Source organism: Protomyctophum bolini (assembly GCF_963924005.1).
Source record: "Protomyctophum bolini genome assembly, chromosome: 1".
NCBI lineage: Eukaryota > Metazoa > Chordata > Actinopteri > Myctophiformes > Myctophidae > Protomyctophum > Protomyctophum bolini.
The window spans coordinates 50,572,676-50,578,675 of record NC_137862.1 but is presented as its reverse complement, the minus strand read 5'-3'; positions in this window follow the sequence as shown (position 1 = coordinate 50,578,675).

Here is a 6,000-nt window from a genome sequence, read left to right as displayed (position 1 = left end):
TAACAAGACCGGGAGGAGAGGAGTCAAGAAGAGACGCACTGAGGGGTGAATGAGGACAGAGTCAAATCTAAGAAAAGAAGACAAGAGGGGAACCTCATTTTGCCCCCCCCCCGCCCAACCTGAGACCGCAGAGACATCATCTGGCCTACTTTATCCTTGAAGTGTGTGTGTGTGTGTGTGTGTGTGTGTGTGTGTGTGTGTGTGTGTGTGTGTGTACGTGCGCGCGTGTGTGTGTGTGTGCGCGCGTGTGTGTGTGTGTGTGTAATGATGTGGACATAATGAGGACAGATGAGGTTATATCACAGCATTGGGGGGCAGTACACCTGTAGGGGGCGGGGCCAATACAAGGTGAACAGGAGGAAAGTGTATAGTATACGGGAGCTGGAACAGACGTTATACATTTACACATTGACAGTGATAAAGTCACTATATGAGCTAGGGTATAGGATGAAACGTTACTGTAAACCATGAGAGGGAATATTATGCGACTGCTTCTACAGTTAAAAAGCATGCTCAGCAACAAGAAAGGTCATAGACAGTATATGACCCAAAACAACAACAAAGTAACAAATCCCAACTCCAATTAGACTCATGGACTCTCTCTCTCTCTCTCTCTCTCTCTCTCTCTATATCGCTCTCCACTGCAAAATAACCTTTTTTTTTAAAAGAAGCAGGTTGTTGCCTGGAAGGTGCTCACTACTCAGTCTGAATCCCCAGTCCGGCTGAGGGAAATGCAGTCAGTACTGTATCAGCTGTACCTGAGTGTACAGTATACTATCAGCTCCCTCAACATCTGCTGCTGAAGTATACACTTGCGGGCAAGGCCCCTTGCTTGTCAGCACTGATTTATACTTAGTTGCACACAGGTGGTGCTATACCGGAAATAGAAGAGTCTGATATACTATAGCTTTGCTGGCATTTTTAACCTCACTTACATACCTGCTACTGTATGCCATATGTACAGTATCATATTAGAACATTTGATTACTTGCTGTTTCTGTTTTTATCCTGTTTTGTTTCCTTGCTCTGTCTCCTATATATCTCTTCTCTTCCTCACTTCCTTCAAACTGTAAATGGAGCCTGCATGTATTCACCCACAGCTTTACATTATGTAAAGCCGTGATATGACAATCTGACAAGCTGGTTGTGATTATTAGTGATGCACCGAATATTCGGCTGCAGAAAATATTAAGCAGAAACTGGCAAAAAAAGAAAAAAAGCATTTTCGGCCTACTCGGTTTCGGCCCCGAAAAGGCAGAAAATATATCACCAAATAGTGTATGCAATTGATGCATTCAAAAGAGCTGAATAAATGTTTTATGGACCCATAATAGTGATTATTAGTTAAGTTTTATTTGGCCATAAATCAGGTATGCTTTAAGGTACGACCATGACAGCAATGGTAGGGAAAAAATATCGGATATCGGATCGGATATTCGGCCAACTGTTTCCTATATCCGGTATTCGGTTTCGGCCAAGAATGTCCCTTTTGGTGCATATCCTGTTTCCACTGGTTTAATTCACACTGACACCAATTTCGCATTGGGCCATGAAATCACAAGCCATATATATTCAACCACCTCCAGGGAAGTTGTTCCCTGTGTTCAGACACTGAACGTCTCGTTTCAACCCCCTGGTCGGGAGTCTGTCTGGCACCAGGCTAAAGGTCTGAGTCCCCTGGGAGAGAACGTCAGGCCGACCCAGAGGGCTTCTGACCTTTCACTGGGCAGAAGAACAGCACAGTCCCATCCTCACCACTATACATTAGAGCAGGGGTGGGGCAACCATGACGATGGAGAGGGCCACTATAGTTCCACACTCACTCCAGAGGATTACTGTCGTAGCAAAAATAGCAGATCGACAAGCTCAAAACGTGTCGCAGTGCGACGCGCTTTGAGCTTGCAGATCAGATATTTTTGCTATATTTGAATTTAAATCTTGATTTTTTTTTTGCTATTTTTTAATTGGAATCCTGAAGCCGAGCTACAGTATGTGTAGTATCCATAGGCCAGGAGCCGAAATTAAAGACCAAACCACACCAAATGGTCGAAATGGGAAGAGAGGGTTTTAGCGTTGGCCCAGCGGTGTGATGTGTCCTGTTGCACACCAGTGGTTCAACTGATTCAATTAAATGGCCCAAACCACACCAATGGGTCACCATGGGTCTAAACCACACCAATGGGTCACCATGGGTCTAAACCACACCAATGGGTCACCATGGGTCTAAACCACACCAATGGGTCACCATGGGTCTAAACCACACCAATGGGTCAACATGGGTCTGAACCACAGCAATGGGTCACCATGGGTCTAAACCACACCAATGGGTCACCATGGGTCTAAACCACACCAATGGGTCAACATGGGTCTAAACCACACCAATGGGTCAACATGGGTCTGAACCACAGCAATGGGTCACCATGGGTCTGAACCACACCAATGGGTCACCATGGGTCTAAACCACACCAATGGGTCACCATGGGTCTAAACCACACCAATGGGTCACCATGGGTCTAAACCACACCAATGGGTCACCATGGGTCTAAACCACACCAATGGGTCACCATGGGTCTGAACCACAGCAATGGGTCACCATGGGTCTAAACCACACCAATGGGTCACCATGGGTCTAAACCACACCAATGGGTCACCATGGGTCTAAACCACACCAATGGGTCACCATGGGTCTAAACCACACCAATGGGTCACCATGTGTCTAAACCACACCAATGGGTCACCATGGGTCTAAACCACACCAATGGGTCAACATGGGTCTAAACCACACCAATGGGTCAACATGGGTCTAAACCACACCAATGGGTCAACATGCATCTACTCGCAACCGTTTTGGTTGCAAGGAGTTGCATTCAAACTAGAAGTAGATATACACTTTACAAGCCCACAGCGCTTCTCTCGGCACGCACGCCTGTGTGTGTGTGTGTGTGTGTGTGTGTGTGTGTGTGTGCACGCACGGACATTTTTAACACAAATATTTAGCTTCTGGGGCACAAAATATCTTTAGGTGGGGGTCCACGCCACGGCCCCACTCAAAACGTTTGAGAACTACTTTAGTCGACTGAAAAAGCAGACAGGTAGCTACAGTGAAGTGAATAATTCAACAGGCCAATCAAATCCACATAATGCCTGGAAAAGTGCTTGCTCATCATGACCTTCATTTCCGGTCATGGATCTGCACTGTATACAGTTTGGACGGTTTTAGGAGCCAACACTCACTTCTGTCTCTGTCCCAAACACCCCCCCGTGCCCCCTGAGGAAACAGAAGTGATGAAATCAGCCGTCCTCAACATTTTAACAAGCCTCTTTTGGAATGCTGACAACAGCTATTGGACAGAGTACTTTCTCCTCTGCGCAAGATGCCATCGAGTTCATCGCAATCGACAGCTCCAAATGAAGGCTGGTTGAGACAGCAAAAAACTAAGAGGAGCGTGTGCTTGTGTGTGTCTGTGTCTGTGTGTGTGTGTGTGTTTGTGTGTGTGCGCGCGTGCATGCGTGTGTGTTAACCCATTCTGAACGGGAACCCATTTTGGTGTAAGCATCATGTTATGCTTTAGCTATTGAAAAATAGCAGATCTACAAGCTCATTTTTGAAAAATCGAATCTGCGACTGACATAGAAGACATTTTTTTTAATCTGATCTCAGGTCAGAATGAAAACTGTCAGGATGTAGGAGACATTTTTAGAATCTGATCTCAGGTCAGAATGGGTTAAGCAACTAGTCGACTATTCAACTAATCGACTAGTAAATCCACTAGTCAACCTTGTTGGTACTAGTTGATAAGAAAAATAATAATAATAATCCCCTGATTTTGTATAGGACTCAAGATCAGGTAGATTATAGTTATAGTCACCAATGCACACAGTTTTTAAATGCACAAATATGTTTTTCCAAACTAGTCGACTAGTCAACTAGTAAAAATGACTAGAAGTGATTGCCCTATAGTGTGCGTGCGTGCGTGGGTCAGGACTAGGACGTTATACATCGCAGTCTGAGTACCACTCCATGGTGACGACTGACTGACTCCGAGAACAGTCCGTGTGGTCGCCTGGCGGTCGGAGAAATGTTTCCACAGAGATGACAGGAAGATTTAGCTTTGTCATTTTGACTTTCCTCATCATGCCGCTCCCGGCAAGCCAAGCATGTTACACAACCTCAGGCCTTTGTTCCAAACATAATAAAAGAAAAGTAAAATAAATCACACCCGCGTGAAGTGAGCTCTAATCAATTATTGACCTTATTATACCAACCTTGAAACATACCAAGAATTGGTGGTCCCTTATAGATCGCCGCAGTCCCGCCCCCTTTCAGAAAAGCGAGTGGCCCAGGAAGTGGAAGCCCCATGCATTCTCCCATCGGCACTTTTAATATAATTTATTTAAAGACGGTTACGCCGCGGACAAAGCCAATTCGGATCGTGACGAATCATGACAATGAACACAATATTTTGGGCCGATCAAATAATTTATAAGACGAAAAATAAAACAAATAGTGTTGTCTCCTGACTTTCTTTTCTTCTTTCTAATGATTTGATCGTCCCAAAATATTGTGTTCATTGTCATGATTCGTCACAATCCGAATTGGCTTTGTCCGCGGTGTAACCGTCTTTAAATAAATTATATTAAAAGTGCCGATGGGAGAATGCATGGGGCTTCCACTTCCTGGGCCACTCGCTTTTCTGAAAGGGGGCGGGACTGCGGCGCTCTATTGGCCAAGGGTTTCCACCGACATACTGTCAGCCGATTTGCTCAGACACAAAATTACGTAAATTCTCCATTCATCGTCAATGGCTTTTAATGTTTGTGTTAACCCATTCTTGGCGGGAACCCCTTTTGGTGTTTTAAGCATTATGTTATACTTTAGCTATATTGAAAAATAGCAGATCTACAAGCGCGCTATGAGCTTGTAGGTCTGATTTTTTTTTTTTAATCTTAAAAATCTTTGAATATATTTTCTTTCGGAAGACTTTTTTTTTTTTCTTTTTTGACGTCAGGTCAAAATGGTTTAAGACAGAATCTACACTATAGCTGTTTATAGGAGGGGCTAGCACCCCTCAAAAAGCTGAAAGAGAAGTTGTTTCGTCACAGGGAAAAGATAATGCACTGCTGCGTCACGCGTATAGCATAATGAAAACCAAAAGGAATTAGTGGGGGAAACACTCTAAATAGCCATGGTATAGGAGATGCCTGGACGGACGACCCAGCTGTACTGATGACGGGGAGGGTTTATGGGATGCAGAGGGGCCGCAGCGACGACGACAGCCCCCTTAACGGCCTCATAATGCAGCGATTAGCCTCCAAATGGGATGAGATGTGGTGAGCTCTGCCATTACTACCGGTGATGGGATTGCTGGACTATAGAGCCTCTGGGGAGCAGAATGGCCTGTCAGAGAGAGAGGCCCTGATCCGTCAACGCTGTCGCCTGGGAGTGGAGTTGGCAGAAACCCCCAGGGCCCCGGAGCCGGCCCCCGGAGCCGGCCCCCGGGGGTTTATAAATCACCCAGAGGCCCTGACAACAGCAGCAGAAGAGGCATGAGGGAGGGGGGGGGGGGAAGTCACCTTGGGCAGTGCCAGTGGCTTGTGCACAGGCAGTCACACTCTCTCTATCTCTCTCTCTCTCTCTCTCTGCATTCCTTATCCTATTTTGGCCTGAGGTCAGATTCTAGAAATGTCTTCTATACATCCGGACAGTTTTCTGAAAAAGCTATGTTTCTATGTCAGTCGCTCTTCGATTGTTCAAAAATATGAGCTTGCTATGAGCTTGTAGATCTGCTATTTTTCAATAGCTATAAAGCATAACATAATGCTAACACCTAAAGGGGTTCCCGCCCCAAAATGGGTTATGGTGAGAGGTGTACATCCTCTCCGTTTAGAGCATCGTGGACACAATACAACAGCTAAGTGGAATTCATTATTTGTGAATTATAACCATCATTCTTTTTTTTTTTTTACCCGGGTGGCAATGCTATAGCTATTTTGACAAAA